We start from the raw sequence: 20,740 nt of genomic DNA, 5'->3' as shown, positions 1-20,740 counted from the left end.
ATCAAACTCTAGCACCTTAAATTTTTTTTTTTTTGGGGGGGGAGTATAACTACATCTAGAATTAAACAAAGATTTGCAACCTCTCCAAAGACATAGTTGCTACCCTCAACGACCTTCAATCTCTCCTCTAGCATTTGTAACTTTTCATTGGAATGAATTTGCTTAACTAAACTTGCTTGACATCCACTTCCAACTTGGAAGGGATTTGGAGTTTTGTGTCCAATCTGGGGATTTCCTTGGGTGGCTAGGTTGGTAGTTTAAGATTGGCAAAAGATATGTTGACAACAAGTAGTTGGAACCTCAACCAAATTCATGAACAAATCTTGTAGTTGGTTATGCTGTGATTGAGTGAATAATGATTGGTTGTTATATGGAAGATCTATAATTGTTAGAGGTGTATTGCTAGATATAAGGCTATATGGTGGCCATCAGATCTCCCAAGGGTTAACTTATTGCACAAAGTTGTTAATATGTAGAGTTAGCGATTGCACATGGCACAAGGTACAACCAGGTGGATATGCAAGAAAAGAGGATGATTCTCCTTTGGTTACTAGAGGGGTCCCTTCTAAGATTTTAATCTATAAAGAATATAGTGTTTATAAAATGTGTGTCATTTGTTGCTTCAACTTATTAGCATCATTCCTCAATTCCGCATTATGTTGTTCCATCTCATCCATGATCCTAACATGAGAGTGGTGTCCTATAAGGATGATAGGGAAACATTTTCCCCTTTTTTTTATTTATTACTCTTTGTGCAAGAAAACTTTATGAGCATAATAAGAAAACAAAAAAGAGACAATTTTTAGAAAAGATTGATTTTGTATTCAATATAGAAGGTGATTCCACACATCTTGATACTAGAGGCAATACTTCTTATGTCATAGAGCGGTTGACACTTATTTCAATGGAGCATTAACTCTATAATAAATAAGGTCCTATTTACTAGTAATGCACAACGTGATCCACATTTTCAAATTAGGACCAATCAACTCAAGATAAAAATGTGTATCCAAGGGAGAATTCTTTCTTCAATAGATGATGTCAAAATACATGACCACGAAGCTCCTCCATATTAAACACTATCAAAACTTTTTACCCCGTAATTTTAATTTAGATGAATACAGTTTATTATGCTCTTAATATACATGTATGCATTAACCTTTTTTTTCATTTTTCATTTTTTTATGTTACTTTTTGTTTTTGAAATGCATGTTTGAACTTTTTATTTTATGCTACAATGAAAACATAAGTACTAGAATGATATTAGATGTATATAACAAATGAATGTGATGCATGAACATGTTAACATTGTCGCCACCGGCCCAAACGGGCCTCGACGGTCGCGAAGACGGTCGAGGTTGCTTTTATTTTAGTTTTGAAAATGTATTGGATTATTGGAACGACTTGTTCTCAAACTGAGACCTTGTCGATCTTATCCAATTTATTTATTAAATGTCTCACCAATCCATGTTAATCCCAAGCGGGACCCTCCATGGATTAGTGGTTTTCGTAGTAAAAGGGTTCGTGGAGTCGCCACCAATGTTTTACTCAAAACATTGGAAAAAGGGATAAGGCAATTGATTTTATAAATCAACTTTGGCCATTACAACCAGAGTTGGGTAAGGGAGTCGGTTACGCGTGGGGAAGGTGTTAGCACCCCACAGCGCCCCTTTCGGGTTCCCTATGACAGATTATTTCTAAAATAACAGTGTAAAATTACTAAATTACCCCTATTTATTCTAAGCAATTATAAATTAACTATCTACATGATGACAGTTAAATATGCACACAGAAAGCAGTAAAAGGAAGGATTTTGAAGAAGAAACCTTTGAAGCGTGCTTTTTATATATTTCGTAAAACTGGGAAGCTTTTTGGCGTTCCCTCGCTCTACAAGCCCGCTCGCTCCCTCCTATAAAATCTTAACTATGGAAATCCGGAGGATTTCCCTTCGACTAGGTTCGATCCTCAAGCAAAATGGCTCGGGGCTCAAGAACTTCGTCGGATCAACTCTCCGAGTGATTTCTAGGGCAGAACACTGCTCAAAAACCCCAGAATACTCAAGGAGAGGGTTGAAACTATGTTCAAAAGTGTGGAATGACGTCCAATTGACGTCATATTTATAGGGAACAGGCCCAATACGGGCTACAGAATCAATACGGCCGTATTGAAATTTTTGAACTTCAATACGGCCGTATTGAGTTCAATACGGCCGTATTGAAGCTCAGAAATTTCAATACGGCCGTATTGAGTTCACTGCGGCTGTATTGAAGCTTCAATACGGCCGTATTGATTTCAGTACGGCCGTATTGAAGTTTCAGAAACTTCAATACGCCGTATTGAGTTCATTGCGGCCATATTGAAGCTTCAATACGGCCGTATTAAGTTTAGTACGGCCGTATTGGGCTTCATTCCCTCCACTTTCTTATTTTGAGCTATTCTAAGACCTCTAGACCTACAGAGAACCCTCCTAGGGCCTTCCAGGAGTCCTTCTGGCTGATCTTCCTTCAGTCTTCGAGAGTCTTCAAGCTTTATTTCCGACCCGGACAATTTTAGGGGTCTACAGCTGCCCCCCCTTTACTTAGTCAAACGGTCTTTTTGGTGTATCGATTGACAAGTAAAGGAGTTGACCCAATTGTCCGGGTAATACGCTAACCTTCTGACTTGTAGTGTCTTCCGGTGGAAAATTGTTGAGTAGCCTCTCCAGGTTGAGTATTAGTCGTCGCCTCTCCAGGCTCATGCATACCTCGGTGCTCTCGACAACTGGGTAGCTGAGTACTGCCTCTCCAGGCCTGTGCATACCTCGGTGCTCTCGACAACTGGGCAGCTGAGTATTGCCTCTCCAGGCTTGTGCATACCTCGGTGCTCTCGACACCTGGGTAGCTGAGTATTGCCTCTCAGGCTTGTGCATACCTCGGTGCTCTCGACAACTGGGTAGCAGAGTATTGCCTCTCAGGCTTGTGCATACCTCGGTGCTCTCAACAACTGGGTAGCTGGGTATTGCCTCTCAGGCTTGTGCATACCTCGGTGCTCTCGACAACTGGGCAGCTGAGTATTGCCTCTCAGGCTTGCGTATACCTCGGTGCTCTCGACAACTGGGTATCTGAGTATTGCCTCTCAGGCTTGTGCATACCTCGGTGCTCTCGACAACTGGGTAGCTGGGTATTGCCTCTCAGGCTTGTGCATACCTCGGTGCTCTCGACAACTGGGCAGCTGAGTATTGCCTCTCCAGGCTTGTGCATACCTCGGTGCTCTCGACAACTGGGTAGCTGAGTATTGCCTCTCCAGGCTTGTGCATACCTCGGTGCTCTCGACAACTGGGTAGCTGAGTATTGCCTCTCCAGGCTTGTGCATACCTCGGTGCTCTCGACAACTGGGCAGCTGAGTATTGCCTCTCCAGGCTTGTGCATACCTCGGTGCTCTCGACAACTGGGTAGCTGAGTATTGCCTCTCCAGGCTTGTGCATACCTCGGTGCTCTCGACAACTGGGTAGCTGAGTATTGCCTCTCCAGGCTTGTGCATACCTCGGTGCTCTCGACAACTGGGTAGCTGAGTATTGCCTCTCCAGGCTTTGAGATGATTTTGTCTCCACAGTCCACGATGCTGCTTCGACGTTTTTTCTGATTTTGTGCCGCTGAGGGCTGGATAACGCAGGGATCCGTCTAGGGGATGTGCAGTCATTCATAGGTTCCTGTGCCCCAACTTGCATTGCATTGTTGGTACCCATTGAGGAATTTCTGTTTCGTTGGGGTGTAGACACAGATGCTCTTCTTGAATTGAGCGATGCCTTATGTTTGGCTGACGTCCTTTGACGTTGGTGGAGTATCCCGGTTATCTTTATTCGGGTATCTCTTTTGGGTTTTCTGATTTTTGTCGCCTCTGTGTAGGCTGTTATCCGCTGGGGATTCTGTCGTTGATTTTGATTAGCCTCTTCTGTTAGGCGTATCAGCTTGACGTTCAATGATTGGCTAAAAAGCCAAATTCCGCTTGGGGAATTGTTATTGATTTTTTCTTTTTTTGGGTTTTCCTTTTTGAAGGAGTGCCTCTTGTGTAGGCGACTGGGGATTTGAAGTTCAGTGTTCGGCTGAGTGCCAGATTCCGCTTGGGGAATACTTATTGATATTTTTGATTTTTCTCTTTTTGCAGGGATGCCTCTGAGTAGGCGATTGGGGAATGAGGGATCTTATGTATCCCAGAGTATTATTTAGGAAGCCTCTGCAGGCTTAGCCTCACTCAACACTTGAGTTGGAGAGCTATCTTCACTGAGGAAGTTTAAGTCCTTTGACTTGGATATTCTGCTTGGGAGATCGTACTTCCATTGGGGATTTTGACGATTTTGCTTTGATAGCTCTCGCTGGGGATTTGTTCCGTGAGCTTGAGTTGAGGTTCCCTCTGGGGAGTATTATTTCTGCGAGCCTCTCCAGGCTCATTTATTCTGAGAGAGTATTATTTCGGCGAGCCTCTCCAGGCTCAATTATTCTAAGAGGGAGTATTGTTTCGGCGAGCCTCTCCAGGCTCAGTTATTCTGCATGAGTATTGTTTTTTGTTCAGCCCGAAAATGCGAGCTGAGACGTCTTTTGGAGAGTATTATTTCTGCGAGCCTCTCCAGGCTCAATTATGATGAAGGAGTATTATTTCGGCAAGCCTCTCCAGGCTCAGTTATTCTGAGAGTATTCTTTCGACAAGCCTCTCCAGGCTCAGTTATTCTGAAAGAGTATTATTTCGGCGAGCCTCTCCAGGCTCAGTTATTCTGTACGAGGCGATTGATTTTCTAAATCTTTTGCCTTTTTTGTCGTTTTTGGCTTTTTCTGTATTTTTGCCTTTTCTTGTTGATTTCGGCTTTTTCTGTATTTTTGTTGATTTTGCCTTTTTTGTTGGTTTTGGCTTTTTCTGTACAGAAATGTCTCAGTTATTCTGAGAGAGTATTATTTCGGCGAGCCTCTCCAGGCTCAATTATTCTGAGAGTATTATTTCGGTGAGCCTCTCCAGGCTCAATTATTCTGTATGAGTATTGTTTCGGCAAGCCTCTCCAGGCTCAGTTATTTTGAGAGTATTCTTTCGGCAAGCCTCTCCAGGCTCAGTTATTCTGAGAGTATTCTTTCGGCAAGCCTCTCCAGGCTCAGTTATTCTGTATGACGCTGTTGATTTTCTGAATCTTTGCATTTCGTTTGCTGCTGTCATACACAAGCAATTTTTCTATTTTTCTATTTTATGTGGTTGCCTCATGACGAGGTCTTTGAAAATTTCTTTATGGCCAATACGGCCGCATCCATTTCAGTATGCCCGTATTGAATTGAAAATTTGTTCATAACCCTAATTTTGGTACGGGCGTACTGAACATGATACGGGCGTATTGTTTTTCTGAAGTTTATATTTTTTTGTTTTTTCAATAAACAGAGAATAAGTGATCTTCCATTACACCTATCATCTGTATGCATGTATGCAGTATGATGCACCTAATTCTATTTGATTCACTTTTCAAAAGAATTAACCGATGCGTTTCTCTGTTTGGATTTTGCCATTCCTCTTAGACGGGCTGTGCGCTGCCGACTTCTGTAACCGAGGAATGATGCGTGTTATTTTGGTGTCATCAACCAAATGATCCTTCCCTTTCTTTAGAAGATGTGTCAACCCTCCTATTGACCACTATATCTCCATGTTTCCACTAGATTATTCAAAAATCGTTGGGACAAGAGAGAAAAGAAGGAAAGGATATATATTTTCAAAAGTTTGTGTTTTAGAGGGGATTATTTTATTTTTGAAAAATGGTTTTTGTAAGAATGGCTGGCCATGGTAGGCTTATGTGTTTAGGCTTGTTCGATTAAACACTTATGAGGTTAAGCACATCTTTGTTATTAATGATTGTGTTTTGACAACTTGGATAGCTTTTCTTGAGCCCCTTGTTGAATTCAATTGATGGTACCATCATGGATTTATTTTGTTTTTCTTTTTTTGACGGCCCTAACTTTTGCCTAAAACACCCATTTGTGATGTCTTAGCGGGCTTTTGTTTTTGTTCATTATTTTGTAACCCTAATTTTTGCCTAGGTCACCCTTTTGTGGGATTCCTAGCGGGTCTTTTGCTCTTATTTTTGTGCAGCCCCCTTTTTGGGTTTCCTGCCGAGCTTTTTGTTTTTTAGGATTTTTGTCCTGAATGGATTTCTTTTATCCATGACGACACTTATTGAGGCCAAGAAAAGGTGCTCCAAGTCGTTATGCACATTTCCACATAAAAATGATGCGGGTTTATTATTATCAAGATGATTTTAACCTCATTCATGTTTATTCAAACAGGGTTAAATAACGTGGTTTAGATTTTTATTGCGAGCAAGAAAAGAAGCAATAAAGAAATAATGAAGAATGATTTTATTATAATCATAATGGAAACATGTGCCCTATCGAGGCTCGGGGGTCGGGCTGTCCCCGAGGAGTAATCTCTAATAGTCATCGGGTCTATACATCCCTATCAGAAGGAGAAGAGCACTTGATGACGACAACCGGTCTTGACGCTTGTGAACCGGCCTTCCTAAAGATCTGGCTTAAAGAACGTCGAGAAGGATCTTGGTTCCTCTTCGTCCTTTGATCTTTATTAGGATTGTATCCTAACCCTTGTTTCCCCGGATTGTCCTTGATAATGGGTAGCTCCGGGATTCCTTGGGAGTACTTGCCTAATCCTTGTCCTGGCAAGTATCCGTTCTTGATGAGCATATGGGCTACCTTCTTCATTTCTCGGGGAAACGTTTCAACATTGGCAATTTCCAATGCTTGGAAGGCGGTTTCTAGAGCTTCCTCCACTGCATCCACGTAAGGTATGGTGGATGGCTTGCTGATGAGTATGTCATCTTCAGCTTGTATAGTCACCAGCTTGTCACCCACAATGGATTTGACTTTCTGGTGGAGCGTAGAGGGAGCAGCTTTCGCATCATGAATCCAAGGTCGGCCGAGGGGACAGCTGTATGCGGGAGTGATGTCCATCACTTGGAATTCGACATCGAAGATAGTGGGTCCGATTTGGATTGGAAGATTGATCTCTCCCACCACTTCTCTTTTAGATCCATCGAAGGCTCGAACGATCATGTTGCTCGGGCGCATTTGGACTCCCTTGATTGCCACTTGATCAAGAGTTCTTTTAGGCATCACATTCAAGGAAGATCCATTATCTACCAAGACTTTAGCGATGTGATACTCCTTGCACTTTATAGAGATGTGCAAGGGCTTGTTGTGGTTTGATCCCTCGGCGGGGATTTCTTCATCGATGAAGGTGAGGTGATCATTAGCCTTGATGTGACTAACAATCCCCTCAAACTCGTCTTGGGAGATAATGTGCGATACGTATGCCTCGTTCAAGACTTTCAACAGAGCTTGCCGATGCGGTTCGGAGCATAGGATCAACGACAACAGCGTAATCTTTGCTGGCGTCCTATGAAGTTGATCCACGATGGAGTACTCGCTCTGTCGGATAAATTTTAACAGCTTGTCAGTCTCCTCCTCGGATTCTTTTTCCTCGGTTTTCTTTTCTTCTTTTTCTTTATTCTTGGGGGCTTTGTTATGAAGATCATCGGGAGTGTAGATCCTACCACTCCTAGTCATGCCCCCAAGTCCAGCGATGTTGGAGATATCGCTGTCGGCAGAAGAGTGGATGTCGTATATCCACGGCACAGCCTTATTTGATTTGTAAGGGAAAGGCCTTGGAACTGTGATCCTTAATGGTGTTGGACCTTCCCCTTTGTTTGTCTTGATTACCAACAACGGAGTTGACGTGTGCTCGCTTGGCGCGGTTGTTGGTTTACACTTGATAACGAACGGCGTGTGATCCATTCTTTGAATATACGCATCGATTATTTCTTTCTTTTTATTAATGTTTATTAATGGATTACTAGGAGAGATGTATGAATGACTCCTAGATCTCTCCATGATCTATATGCATGATATGAGATGATGAGGTTGAATATGCATGCATAGTGTTTATTCAACTAAGCATTATCATGTTTTTAGGATGTTCCTAAGATGATGCATGATATTGCATGGTTTGGATAAATAACCCTTTTTTCCTTTTTTTGGGTATTTTGTTTTTTGTATTTTTTTGGGTGAAAAGGGAAACTACCTACATGAATGTGATGAAGGTAGATGTTAACACCATGCAATGGAAGATTCTTATTCCTATTTATTTTTATTTTAAAAGAATAGGAATGTTGTATGTTTAAAGAAATGCAATGTATGCTCAAACAATTTCACATAAACAATGCACAAACAATTCACTCATCCACGAACAGTCACGAGCGAATCACGAGGTAGAGGTCTCCTGCAGAAAAGTGCATATTCAAGGAGGATCTAACTGTTCTCACTTGGTCAAAGGCCCCCAAGGTGCCCCCATTATAGGGACCCAATTCCTCTCATCGTAGGTCGATGGAAAGCTCCAACGCACCGTCGGACTCAAGTTCATGGTTATCACCTTGAGTGATGTTTTCCGACAACGGTCTACGGGCACCTATAGACCCATTCGACAACCGGTCGTACTAACATCCACTCCCTATGGTTAATCACTCATGCCCCCGGGTATAGAGGGAACTGTTGTGTGCAAAGGTTTGTGTGCAGTTTTTATTTCAAACAATTGCGTAAATTTAAAAATACAACAGTTATTAAAAGCCACATAGATAAACATGTTATCATACAAGTGAGGGGTAATAAAGTAATTTTAACTATTATTTGTTAAAAATAATCTGTCACTAAATGGGACTGACTCTCGAGGCTTCCCCAGTGGAGTCGCCATCTGTCGCCACCGGCCCAAACGGGCCTCGGCGGTCGCGAAGACGGTCGAGGTTGCTTTTATTTTAGTTTTGAAAATGTATTGGATTATTAGAACGACTTGTTCTCAAACTGAGACCTTGTCGATCTTATCCAATTTATTTATTAAATGTCTCACCAATCCATGTTAATCCCAAGCGGGACCCTCCATGGATTAGTGGTTTTCGTAGTAAAAGGGTTCGTGGAGTCGCCACCAATGTTTTACTCAAAACATTGGAAAAAGGGATAAGGCAATTGATTTTATAAATCAACTTTGGCCATTACAACCAGAGTTGGGTAAGGGAGTCGGTTACGCGTGGGGAAGGTGTTAGCACCCCACAGCGCCCCTTTCGGGTTCCCTATGACAGATTATTTCTAAAATAACAGTGTAAAATTACTAAATTACCCCTATTTATTCTAAGCAATTATAAATTAACTATCTACATGATGACAGTTAAATATGCACACAGAAAGCAGTAAAAGGAAGGATTTTGAAGAAGAAACCTTTGAAGCGTGCTTTTTATATATTTCGTAAAACTGGGAAGCTTTTTGGCGTTCCCTCGCTCTACAAGCCCGCTCGCTCCCTCCTATAAAATCTTAACTATGGAAATCCGGAGGATTTCCCTTCGACTAGGTTCGATCCTCAAGCAAAATGGCTCGGGGCTCAAGAACTTCGTCGGATCAACTCTCCGAGTGATTTCTAGGGCAGAACACTGCTCAAAAACCCCAGAATACTCAAGGAGAGGGTTGAAACTATGTTCAAAAGTGTGGAATGACGTCCAATTGACGTCATATTTATAGGGAACAGGCCCAATACGGGCTACAGAATCAATACGGCCGTATTGAAATTTTTGAACTTCAATACGGCCGTATTGAGTTCAATACGGCCGTATTGAAGCTCAGAAATTTCAATACGGTCGTATTGAGTTCACTGCGGCTGTATTGAAGCTTCAATACGGCCGTATTGATTTCAGTACGGCCGTATTGAAGTTTCAGAAACTTCAATACGCCGTATTGAGTTCATTGCGGCCATATTGAAGCTTCAATACGGCCGTATTAAGTTTAGTACGGCCGTATTGGGCTTCATTCCCTCCACTTTCTTATTTTGAGCTATTCTAAGACCTCTAGACCTACAGAGAACCCTCCTAGGGCCTTCCAGGAGTCCTTCTGGCTGATCTTCCTTCAGTCTTCGATAGTCTTCAAGCTTTATTTCCGACCCGGACAACTTTAGGGGTCTACAAACATGTTTTCATGAATATGTACAAAAGAATGTACATTTCCCGTATAAGCTATTAAGATGAACATAGGGTAGAAAATTCCTAATAAGGTCATAATTCTAACTTTGGGAGGTCACTAAATCCATATATTAGTGAATGGTTTTGTAGATGGATCTATATTCTTAAAGATTTATTGGTCCCTAGGTTAACCTTATCATATAGATAAAGACCTAGACAATGAATCAATCACAAGTAGGAAAAATGCCCTCTCAATATGACTAACCCATTGTACTAGTAACAACCTGAGTGGTAACTCAATAACTAGAAAGTGAGCATTAAGTCCTTCAATAATGTCAAGGCACCTTCTAATCCTAGGCTTGCATACAAAGTCCAAAATGTGTGTGAGGTACAAATGTCAGTGGAGTATGTGTTGGGAACATACAAACTTGTAACCTTAACAAACTATTCAAATATGCACAAATAAAAAATAAAAAAAATATATACAAAAATCTTCTAACTTCAGTTTAAACCTAAACAAAACATATGTAAAAAAAATACAACACAAAAAGGGATAAAATTAATATTTATTAAGTTATAATTTTATGCAATTAATTTAGTAATACCTGATTCTCAAATGTTCCTGGTGAAATCTCCATCTATCGCAATTGGAATCATGATAGAAATGATGCAAATATATTTGTAACGACCCGTCATGACTGTCACACTGCAGAACAACACTACACACTACTGGAATATATATACTAAAATAGTATAATAAAATATTTATAACTCAAGTTGTTGATCAAGCAACCAATAGCAACCAGCTATGTACAATAAAATATGCTACTATAAAGTAGCCTACAAAAAAGATCCAACTCCAAGCACCTCCTATGGCCTCTAGCAGCTATCTCCTAACCTATCCCTACCCTGCTCTCATACGTCGTATGATCATCACAGTCAAAACCACATGAAAACATGCAAGGGTAAGCTAGAGACAATTAACAACTTATAATAATAGCATCAACATATAATAAACAACAATATAATTCTACTTTCCACTTATACATCTCGACTACTTACTAATTCAACAATAAACAACAAGTAAACAACTTAGTTTCATCAAATATACAACATATAAATAACTTAAGCCAACAACTACTCAACTCATCTTCATTAGGGAACTTAGCGACTTTACAACCTTATAAACAACTTCAACAACATACAATAGTAGACATACAACATCATCTAATAACAACAACATTTTCAACACAACGTACTTTACTCAAATTGGTCGCTTGTAATCGGTATAGCTCGGCCTGATTCCTATACTGTGATCGCTTCATACATGTGTGCCTCAACCTTGCCTACACATGAGACCAACTAAGTCCTAGAGGAGAACAACACATCATCCACTCCAAGGGACAACTTTCCAAGGAGGGTTTTTAAACAAATTGGGCTCTTATAGCACCACAACTATCTCAATCTGCACAATGGGATGAGTAACTTCAAAAACTTCTCATCTAGTCCTAGTGATCAACAACTCATCATCACAACACAACCACATAGTTTTTAACACAACAACTCAATTATCAGCTTATTCATATAACATTATATGCAACTTGAATGCAACAACACATGCAACATCAACTAATGTGTCGTCACGCATATACAACTAGGAGATATCCAACAACTGACATTGAGCAGTCTAGGTGGCATGAACCCTACCAAATCCAATGTTTGACCTATCTTAACTAGGTCAGGTATAGGGCATCGTTAGGAACTCTGAAGAAAACTAGGTATAGACAACAATAGGTGATTGCTCAGGTGTGCCACTCAGACTCAGAGGTCTAGTACTACTGTCAAGGGAAAAGGGTTTGGGTATGAACCTACCACGGCCTTGGTCTACATAACCAATCCACATATGGGTTTAGTCCACCCACTTCCCTCCAAGTACCACACACCCTCCATTACCTAGTCAAAGACTACATCTCTAACTAGATACCTTACTCAATTTGGTCATTCAACTATGACATGGATCGACTACTTCCACATCGCCCACACAGTACTAAGGGATTAAACTTTAAAACAACTTTCAACTTATCACCGTAGTACTATGTATCTCAACATAGGACATATATCTTCACCATATGTCCTCAACTTTTCAACCTTACAACAATAGGCAGCTATTTACAACTTTACAACAATAGGCAACTTTACAACTTTACAACAATAGGCAACTTGATACAACTTTACAACAATAGACATCATAATATCAACTTGAATAAACAACTTGAGCAACTATAGTCATCACAATATCAACTTTACGACTTCACAACTATAGACATCCTTCATTCATCTTTACAACAATAAACAACATAATAACATCTTGAGTAAAAAATTTAAGCAACTATAGTCATCAAAATCTCAACTTCAACAACTTTAAATAACTAAACAACTTTAAGACAACTTACAACTTAAAAGTAGCTTTCAACAATATTAATCATTTATACATCATAATAACATTATTATACATCAACAATAGACATCACATGTCAACTTGGCAACTTTCTATCATCATATAGCTTTACAACATAAATAAACCTAATTCCATCATCTACCTTGTTAAAAACTCTAAAAATTGCAACAATTATAACCAATGCTGGCAACTTGACCCCTGTTCACTAAAACAACCATAACTGGAGTTCTAGCCACATGCAATCCATAAAACATAGCCCATAGGCTTCATACAACTCAAAAATAACCTCAAATTCAACATGAAACTTCTCAAGGCATCAAAATCATCAAAAAACCCATTTTTCCCAAAACCCCAAAAAAAATGAGATGTTTATCAATCCAACCATTGATTTCTCAATATTCATGCACCAAATGAGTTCTCAACTCCCATACAACCAAAAAATCTACAATCTAGCTTCCTTTACCGGAAGATTGGCTCTGAACAGCCAAGAATTTGGGAAAAAGAAAAACTTTCCTTCAAGCTCGAGTCCTGAACTTCAATCCTTCAAAATCAAGCTTCCTAGCCTAGAGTCCTTCTCTCTAAAACTTCTCTCTAAGTTTTCCCTTTTTTTTCCTCAATTGCATGCATGTGGTGTAATATCCTAATATTTTTACATAACAATATTCTCAATATTATTATTAAAAATAATATTTCTTTTAAATTTTAGTTACCTTATTTAAAATAGATAAAATTGGTTGTATTATTATTATTATTTTAGATAGTTATATTTCATAAATTTTTATCATGTATATATATAAATCTATATATATATAAATAATCATTTTTAAATACACACACACACACACACACACACACACACACACATATATATATATATATATATATATATATATATATATATGTATATATATATATATAGATAACATCCAAAAATAGTATAAATATTTATCATATTATGATCTATTACAACTTATATATTTTAATAAATAATTAAATTAATTAGTATAAATAAATTAAAAGATGTGGTATATTACGTGTAAATGGGGAGGGGGGTATGTATGAAACATGTGCAGTGTGTGACGTGAGTGTGGGATGTGAGTATTACGTGAGTGAAGAAAAATTATATATGGAAAACAGGAGTGATATTATATAATGTGCTGTGCAAGTTCCGTGACACAGGGATAAGGAATGAACGTGGCAAATTATGTGAGCATTACAATAAATGGAGTGCAGAGATAAGAAATTCACTGCACAGGGATAAGGAATGAAGTACACAGATAAGGAATTTTACTGCGTAGAGATAAGATAATAATCAAAATGAGGAGAAAAATAAATATAACTTTTCATAGTAAAATGGATGGCCACGTCAGCATGTATATACACCTGGGTCAGCAAAGATTCTTCCGTGAATTCTTCTGTTTATCAGAGGTTCATAAATGCTGAAGATTTATCTTCAGGGTAAAGGATAACAATGTTCATAAATGTAAAAATTCTCCCGTACCATAAATCACGCACTTCTTTACGTAATCGAAACAAAAACTGCTCCTATAAATAGGCTTCACTTTCACTAAGATAAGAAGCACGTAGTAAAGAAAAAGAATAGTGGAAAGAGAGCACGAGAGTGAAATTGAAAAAGGAGAAAGAAAGGGTGGAGAAGCGTAGTAAAATTTTCTTTGCGGTTAACTTGTGATAATTCTACGTTCTAAGGTAAGGGGGAGGAGAACTTTATCTCTTTAAAATTTTATATACTACTATATTTATTTATTTTTATATTTATTTAGTGAGGTGTCCCTAACCTCATTTATTTGTTTAACCTATAATTATTGTTGTCCATATTAATTATTAAGGTGTTCATATTTTATATTATTTAATTATTTTATAATTATTGCCATTTTTATTTATATCATTGGTACATTTAATATATTCTTTTTACGTAAATATATTTATTGTAAATATATTTATAATCAACTATGATATAGTTGTGATATCTTGGACTCGTCTTGTTATTTCTTCACATATTTATGAAGATAAATATTGTTCTATGGCCATAAAAGATAAAATTTGAATTATTTGTAGCTGGAGGTTTGACCTTGGGGATTTAAATGAGTAAGAAATGAAGGTGAAATATCCTATTGTTGATTAAGGTGAAATATCCTTTTATTGGTTGATATTATAATAATGCTCATTTATCCTGACTAGTCACTACAAGTTTAATTCAAATTTTAATGTTAATCATTATTAATATATATATATATATATATATATATATACATATTTTTTTTATTAATTATTGCTACACATGTTATGTGATTATAAATATTTATTTGAAAATCGTTCTCACTCCTTATGTTTTTTGTGTAATAAAATCATAAAAATCATTAAATAAATATAGATGGATGTTCCAGCGATTCCCGCTCCTTTTCCTTCAGTAATTTCTGCAGTCTTCTCTGGCACAACATGGAGTGTTGATGCTCTAGACAACTCAGTAACTTTCAATGGAGTAGCTGTGTCTTCGTTCACTTTTTCTCCCTATCAAGAAATTCCCACGGTGATAGATGGACCCATCGTTGTTACTTTTTACTTACCCCCAGTAAATCATGTGAACCCTATCGTAAATTTGTTCCAACCACCCATGTAAGTATTATAGAGGTAGAAAATGAAAAACTATGATATGTAGATAGGCATGTAATAATCTGTACTATATATATGTAAGGAAAGCAACTACGCGCATAGTGGAAAATATTTACGGTATGGTATAATGTATAATATTATTATACATGTGTTTTCTAGCTACAAATATTATATATAAAATATTACTAAGATATTAATACGATTAGGCGTTACATTTTAATGGTATCATAACAACGTTCCATGTGTAACTTGGGGAAATGTGCTAACCATGTTTCTAGTATAATAAACTAATCTATAAATTTCAGATGGCCGAAAGGAGAAATACTGAACTGACTGAGGCCGTACAAGCTATTAAGGATATGGTCGCAGCCTTATTAAGAAATCAACGATCGGAAGGAATGGAGGAGTCACAGGGACTGGTAGAATTTAGAAGCAATAAACCTTCCCAATTTGACGGAGGATATAATCCTGAAAAAGCTGAATTATGGATTAAAGAAATAGAAAAAATATTTCGAGCTATGAACTGTCCTGATAACCAAAAAGTGAACTATGCAGTATTTATGTTAGTAGGAGAAGCAGAATATTGGTGGGATAGTACCAGGAGATTATTAGAAGGAGGGGGAATAATCATTACATGGGAAGTATTTAGAGCCAAATTTTTTGAAAAATATTTTCCTAATGATGTTAGGAGGGCTAAAGAAATAGAATTTATGCAATTAAAACAAGGGAACATGACAGTGGGAGAATATGCTTCTAAATTTGAGGAATTGGGAAAATACTCTACTTTCTTTTATCACCCTGATGAGAGGATGAAATGTATTAAATTTGAGGATGGACTTAGACCAGAATTAAGAAAGACAGTAGGGATATTAGAAATCTCTGATTTTCCCACATTAATACATAAGTGTCGATTTCTTGAAGGTTTTGATCATAATAAGGACAATAGACCAAAATCCTTTGGCCCTCAGTTTAATAAGAAAAGGAATAATGAAGGAAAACCTTATGATCGACCTTAATGGAAATCCCAATCTTCTCAATTTGCAGGAAATTCCAGTGGACCCATGAATAATCAAGTTAAGTGTCTTAAGTGTGGACAAGGTCATTATACTAAAGCCTGTCATCTCAAAGGACCTGTTTGTTTCAAGTGTGGAAAGCCTGGTCATGTGTTTTCTGAGTGTGGACAACCAAAGGCACACGTGAATACCTCTAGACTCAAACCGAGACCTCCTACAACTGGGAGAGTTTATACCATGACCGGAACTGAAGCGGCTCAAAATAACGATCTAATACAAGGTACGTGTTTCATTAAAGGCAAAACTTTAAATGTACTGTATGATTCAGGCGCAACTCATTCTTTTATCTACAATAATTGCGTTCAACACCTTCAATTGTCAGTTTCTCCTTTAGAGTCTAATTTAATTGTTTCGACCCCTACAAACAAATCTATGATTGCCAATAAAGTTTGTTTATGTTGTCCTATCTTTATTGGTGATAGAAAATTTCTTGTCAATTTGATCTGCCTACCTTTATCACAGCTGGATGTGATTTTAGGTATGGACTGGTTATCTTCCAACCATGTCTTTCTCAATTGTGCAGAAAGGTCTGTAATGTTTTCTGATTCTAAGGACCTATTAATTTCATTATCCAAACCAATAAACAAGTTTTCTTGGGGTAAAGTTCAAGGATATTTAATCTTATCCTCTATATATGGAAGCTAAAGAGGAAGTCAACTTGAAAAACATAGCTGTTATTCAAAATTTTCCTGAAGTTTTTCCTAATGATATTCCTGGTTTGCCACCTGATAGAGAGATTGAATTTTCGATTGATTTAATACCTGGATCTGGACCAATTTCAATGGCACCTTATAGGATGTCACCTTCTAAATTGGCGGAGTTGAAGAAACAATTAGAAGAGTTACTTGAAAAACAATTCATACGCCCTAGTGTATCACCTTGGGGGGCTCCTGTTTTGTTAGTTAAAAAGAAAGATGGAAGTTTTAAGCTGTGTGGACTATCGACAATTAAATAAGTTTACCATAAAGAATAAATACCCTCTTCCTAGGATAGATGATTTGATGGATCAGTTGAGAGGAGCCACTGTATTTTCTAAGATAGATTTAAGATCAGGATATCATCAAATCAAAGTGAAAGCTGAAGACATACAGAAAACTGCATTTAGAACAAGGTATGGTCATTATGAATATCAAGTAATGCCTTTTGGAGTAACAAATGCACCTGCAGTGTTCATGGATTATATGAATAGAATTTTTCATCCGTATTTAGACCATTTTGTGGTGGTCTTTATAGATGATATCCTCATATATTCTCGAACTCATGAAGAGCATGAAGAGCATCTTCAAACTGTTCTCCAAATTCTAAAAGATAAACAACTATATGCCAAACTTTCTAAATGTGAATTTTGGTTAGAGGAGGTTAAGTTTTTAGGACATGTGATTTCCAAAGATGGAGTGTCTGTGGATCCATCTAAGGTAGAAGCAGTTCTACTATGGGAACCTCCAAAGACGGTAATAGAAATCCGTAGTTTTTTGGGTTTAGCAGGATATTATAGGAGATTCATTGAGGGATTTTCTAAAATAGCTATGCCTTTAACTCAACTCACCAAGAAAGGACAACCCTTTGAGTGGACAGAGAAATGTGAGAATAGTTTTCAAGAGCTTAAGAAAAGATTAACTACTGCACTAGTTTTAGCCTTACCCAATCCTAATGGACAATTTGTCATATTTTGTGATGCCTCAAAAATGGGATTAGGGTGTGTTCTTATGCAAGATAGAAGGGTAGTAGCTGATAAGTGCTATGATTTCATTAAGTTTATGGCCTAGTTTGAAGCACTTATATCAATTTTCCTTGCTTTAGACTTTGTTTTTAAATCAAAACTTATCTAAATTGTTAGGTGATCACATTTTGTTTTTGAATCATGTTTTTAGGTAACTTACAAGTATTTGGTTGTTATTTTGTAGTTTAGGAGAAAGCTAGGAAAGAAGGAAGGAAGTCAAGCACAAAGTGGAGAATTTGAAGTTGAAGGAATTTTTGGTTAAGTTCCCAGGCTAAGCCCCAAATCCACGCTTAGCCTCAGCATGGCAGAGAATCCCTGGAACAGAATTTTGATCCCCATGCTGAGCGTGGAACTGAGGCTTAGCGTGGATTGTGCTGACATGTCATTATTCACATAAGACAAAAGCTTTTATGACCTAAAAGTGGGATTTTTGAGGAGAGAAGGAAGGAGGATCATTCTTGGACTTTGTGTGGCGGCTGGAGAGCTCTGGAACCTTCAAGATCAAGCTTCTTCCTTTCTTCATCATTTTTAGAGTTCTACATGTCTATGTGTAGTTAAACTCACCCTTGTTGGGGTTTGATGTAACTAAACCCATTCTCATGTGTAAACTCTAAGCTATCAATCTAAGTTGTTATTCAGTTTTATTGCTCTTTTTCTGTGCATAATGCTTGTTATGGCTTGATCACCCTTAACTTGAACTTAAGGTTTTTAAGAGATTGAGAAATGATTTTAAACCTTTGACTTGAAATAGAGTAGCTAACATTGCTTATTGCTAGAGATAGAGTAAATGCCATTGGTCTTTCTTAAGCTCTTGTTTTTAAAGCTGGTTCCTAGGTTAAACTATGCAAGAGATTGATAGTTTAAGCTAGTAACTTAGATTCCAACTTGTAAGAGATTAGGGTTGGTTACTTTAGAGAGTGATTGATAAATTCTGAATAATAACTATTGTGAACTTAGTGATAAGCATGAGAGGAAGGTTTAGTGAAGTCAAACCCCAACAATTTATTAATATTGCATTAGAATCAAGTTTTGCACTCTAAGTGTTTACCAAAATACCAAAAAGAATTGTTATTGCTTGTTTACATTATTTACTGCAGCAAATCAAACTCTTATTGTTTTTCGGTAGCTTAGTTAGTATAACAAGTGAAATTGCAAAGTGTTGCGCAAGTCCCTTGGGAGACGATACTCATACTTTCATTGAACTACGTATACGATTTGGTACACTTGCCAAACGAGATAACAAGTTTCTGGCGCCGTTGCCGGGGACTTGCGTCTCAATACTTAGGCAAAGTCACTTGGATTACTAATCTAGGCTTTGATTCATTTATTCTTTTACATTTTGCAATTACTATATTCCTTGTCTTTTAATTCATTGTATCTGTGTTGCTGACTGTTTGTTGTAGCTTTGTGATTCTAGTTTATGCGAGGTACTGTTCCTGCTAGTGATTTAGCTTACGACCCGAAAATTGAGAAAACAATTAGGAGGAACAGGGGAGCAGTAAGGAAGCAAAGGTTACTAGCCAAGCAGGCACAGCACAGAGAGGCTACTTCGTCCTCTCTCAGTCCTTCTTTATCTGCAATCTTAGAGGAAGTTGAAATGGCAGAGGAAAGACCAAGAATTACTCTTGGTGATCATGTAGCTGCTACTGGTACTACTCATTTCTCTAGCATTGCCACTCCTGCAATCGCAGCCACTAATTTTGAGATGAAGCCAGCATTGTTGAATCTGATTCAGAACAACCAATTTGCGGGCCTTGATCATGAGGACCCATATCTGCATCTCCATACTTTTGTTGAGCTTTGTGGCACAGTGAAGATACATCAAGTTCCTGAAGAGGTGATTCGGATGAAGTTGTTTCCTTTCTCACTACTTGAGAAAGCTAAGATGTGGCTCAATGCTCTACCACATCAAAGCTTAACCAAGTGGTCTGACATAGAGACAAAGTTCTTGGCAAGATTCTTCCCTCTTGCTAAGATAAATCAAGCAAAAAGTGATTGTCACATTCTCTCAGAAGCAAGATGAACTTCTATCCGAGGCTTGGGAGAGATAGAAATCCTTGTTGAGGAGATGTCCAAGTCATGGGTTTGATGACCTTACTCAGGTTAATATTTTTCTGGGTGGATTGCAGCCACGGGTGAAAATTCTATTGGATGCCTCAGCTGGAGGTAGTATGCGTTTTAAAACACCGGAGGAGGCTATAGAGTTGATTGATGTTATGGCAGCAAATGATTATGACCTACCAGCTGAAAGGGAGTCAAGACAGAAAAGAGGAATTCTAGAGTTGGGATCTCAAGATGCTTTATTAGCTCAAAATAAGCTCTTGTCCCAACAAATTGAGGCTCTTACCAAGCAAGTTGCTCGGATTCCACAACAACTACAATCCACTCAACATCAAGTTCTAAGTTGTGATCTTTGTGGGTTGAATCATCCTCACGGGCAGTGCATTGATACTTTCCCATCTCATGGAGAAGAGGTGAATTACATGGGAAATCAAGCTCGACAAGGAGGAAATTATGGTGGTAATTATGGGAAGAATTGGCAATCTCATCCTAGCATAGGGTGGAACCAAAATGATATTGCTCAATCTAGTAGACCTCCTATGCAAAGGCCCAACTTGTATGACAGGCAGTCTAAATTAGAAGAAACATTGAATCAGTTCATGCAAGTCTCAATCTCTAACCACAAGAATACTGAAGCATCTATAAAGAATTTGGAGATTCAAATGGGGCAGCTGGCCAAACAATTGGCTGAAAATTTTGGTGGAAATTTTTCAGCCAATACTCATACTAATCCAAAGGAGAATTGTAGTGCAATTACAACAAGAGGTGGTAAGAGAGTGGGT

The sequence above is a fragment of the Cajanus cajan genome, chromosome 3 (assembly GCF_000230855.2).
Source record: "Cajanus cajan strain Asha chromosome 3, NIPB_CcT2T_4, whole genome shotgun sequence".
Classification (NCBI taxonomy): domain Eukaryota; kingdom Viridiplantae; phylum Streptophyta; class Magnoliopsida; order Fabales; family Fabaceae; genus Cajanus; species Cajanus cajan.
Note: the sequence above shows the minus strand (reverse complement) of the source record.